Genomic DNA, 3,613 nt, shown 5'->3' with positions numbered 1-3,613 from the left:
CCTACAGTGTCATGTCTGCTTATTTTAATCTCAGCAACGACTGTCTTGGCATTGGCATCACATATAACACTCACTTCATATCAATTAGTCATTGGGGTTTAGTTGTATGTTAGTAAAGGTGAAGAGTACAAATCAAGGGGAAATCATGCCTCAGCCCTTAGCAGCTTGTATTTCATTGGAGTTTATTCACAGTGTGCAGAGAAGGTGTGTGTGTGTGTGTGCATGCACATGTGTGTGAGAGCTGCATGTGTATGAGAGTGTGAGAAAGAGAGCTTTTGCACCTCATCTGTTTTGCATAAAATCTTAAAGGTCCAATGCAGCCGTTTTTATCCTCATATCGCATCATTTCTGGGTAACAATTAAGTACCTTACTGTGATTGTTTTACATTAAAATGGTCAAAATTAAACTAAAATAGCTTCTTAGTAAAGAGCAATTTCTCAAGCAAGAATTTTGCTAGGACTGTCTGAAAACTAGCTGTTATTGGCAGAGAGGTTTGGTACTCTCTTATTATTCTATTAACAAATTGCATTATCATAATTTTCTCAATTTCACAGTATTATTCCAACCTCATAGTGTGGCAATATATATAGAACACAGGGAAATCATGTTTTTGACTGCACTGGGCCTTTAGCCAAGAGCTAAACTGGTTAAGTTGCATACCTGGAGCATGGTCTGACCAAACAATTGCAGAGATTCCACCTGCTAGTTTAGGCTGAGAATCCAAAGCCCCAACATCATAATAGATCATGGTTCTAGTGTCTGTTAGATACTGAAAACAGCTTCACACACAGCTACACTACATACAGAACAAACCTTGAAACATGCATCATAGGTACAAAACAAATGAGGTTATTTAAAGTTTAGACTGAACTAAATTACCTAAGGTTAAGAAAACGTTGTTAATCACATGCAGAAGTAACTGCATCTCACAAATGTCAATGGAAGTAATTGAAAACATGCATTATTCTATAACAAAATCAACATGTAATTATATCCTAAGTGAGAACACTTCATTGCTCATTACAGCTGAAGAGAATGAAAACACTCAATGGCAACAAGCATATCTGTCTGCACTGGTGTCACAAGCAACAATCAGGTACTGTATAGGTGCCATAACACTGTAACCTTTGGCCATCACATGTACAGTATGAACCCTGCTATTGGTTTAATTATAGTCACATATGTATCAACCCTGCTATTGGTTCAATTATAGTCACATGTGTATCAACCCTGCTATTGGTTCAATTATAGTCACATGTGAATCAACCCTGCAATTATGGTCAGTAGCTGTAGGTGGGTGATAAGCAGTCATACCATACATGTGGAATTAGGCTGCTATCATCATAGAGATTAAGATAAGCAAATTCATGTCAGATAAACTCAATATCCTTTCTATTCCGCCATATCTCTGGTGTTATCATAAACACTACATTTTAGAGAGTTGGTCAGTGTTGAGATAAGGGTATTGTGTGTGTGTGTGTGTGTGTGTGTGTCCTTGTGTGTACAGGTGTGCATTTCTGACACTCCTACAGTATCATACAGTGCAGCCTTTTCATATATATGCCTACTCTGCATAAGACTACTCCACATTGGCTTAATTTGATTGGGGAGAAGGATCAAGTAAGGTGAGGAATATGAAACCATAACAATTCAATCAAGTCAATGTATGTTCAGCCAGACTGCTCAATGTATACTTACGCTTGTCTAACAAATGGTTAAACATTGCACCAATGCAAGTTCCCCAACCCCCACAATGTCAAGTGATTCAAGCTCATACACATCATGAAACCGATTAACCACTTTGAGCCCTGTCACACTACCCTCATTAAATATTCACATCTTTCACAAATATTCACATCTTCAACATAGCAGTGACTGGAACAGAATATTACTTAAATATGTAGGACTATGGACAATTATGGAAGATATAAAGACTGGATATAAGACAACATTTCATCAAATTAAATGCAGTAGATGTGGAAAAGTGAGTACTTGTCGAGCATGTCGAGCAATTCCATTTAAAATAGGAAATCTAAAGGAAAAGATTTAGGCTAAAAGACCGGCATAGGAGAAAGAAAGAAATGGGACTTGACAAAGTTATGAACTGAGTTAGAATGAATTCACCATTTCACCCGAGATACATTAGAAATGGATTACATTACTGATACTGTGAACATGAGGAGAGACCAATAATGTAGACTGAACAAAAATATGAACGCAACATGCAACAATTTCAAAGATTTTACTGAGTTACAGTTCATATAAGGAAATCAGCCAATTGAAATAAATAAATTAGGCCTTAATCTATGAATTTCACATGACTGGGCAGGGGCGCAGCCATGGGTGGGCCCAGGAGGGCATAGGCCCACACACTTGGAAGACATACCCACCCACTAGGGAGCCAGGCCCAGCCAATACGAGTGAGTTTTTCCCCACAAAAGGACTTTATTACAAATATATTCCTCAATTTCATCAACTGTCTGGGTGGCTGGTCTCAGACGAGCCCACAGGTGAAGAAGCCGGATGTGGAGGTCCTGGGCTGGTGTGGTTACGCGTGGTCTGCGGTTGTGAGGCCGGTTGAACGTACTGCCAAATTCTCTAAAACGATGTTGGAGGCAGCTTATGGTAGAGAAACAAACATTAAATTCTCTGGCAACAGCTCTGGTGGACATTCCTGCAGTCAGCATGCCAATCGGACATTCCCTCATAACTTGAGACATCTGTGGCATTGTGTTGTGACAAAACTGCACATTGTGTTGTGACAAAACTAACTTTTATTGTCCCCAGCACAAGGCACACCTTTGTAATGATCATGCTGCTTAATCAAATTATATGCCACACCTGTCAAGTAGTTGGATTATCTTGGCAAAGGAGAAATGCTCACTAACAAAAACAACATTTGTGCACAAAATTTGAGAGAAATAAGCTTTTTGTGCATATGGAACATTTCTAGCATCATTTAATATTTATTTCACTGAGTACTGCCCCTATATATAGGACTTTCCACCCCCACCTGAGGATATGGATGCCTGATGAAGACCTAAGGGTGAAAACTTTGTTATAAATAAAATCACCTGGGAGCATAAGCAGCAGTGTGCAGCATTTTCCTTTCTGTTTTTCATTATTTATTTCAGCTTATGAAACATGGGACCAACAATTTACATGGTGTGTTTATATTTTTGTTTAGTGTTTATATAATCCTGGATTGCTCATGGTATGTATTGCCCAATGAGAGGCTTTAAAGTTACTGGCGGCCAAATTGGTACTCCCCAGTTGGAGCATTCCCCATAGGAATGAATGGAATTCTACAGTATTTCAATTTAATGTTTCAAGGACAAAATGTATTTAAGTATGTTTGTTGTTGTAGTGGGGACAGTAACATTAGTAATATCTTTAAAAAATACTTTAAAGTTCCAATGCAGCTGTTTTTTATCTCAATGTCAAATCATTTCTGGCTAACAATTCAGTATCTTACTGTGATTGTTTTCAATTAAATTAATCAAAAATAAACAAAAATAGCTTATTTTTATTATTATTATTATTTTTGGTATTGTTATTATTTCCCCATAACCCTACCACCCCTCCCCTAACTGGAGTAAACTAATGGACAAG

This window comes from Salvelinus fontinalis, chromosome 6 (genome assembly GCF_029448725.1).
Source record: "Salvelinus fontinalis isolate EN_2023a chromosome 6, ASM2944872v1, whole genome shotgun sequence".
Taxonomy (NCBI): Eukaryota; Metazoa; Chordata; class Actinopteri; order Salmoniformes; family Salmonidae; genus Salvelinus; species Salvelinus fontinalis.
This window is presented reverse-complemented; position numbering follows the sequence as displayed.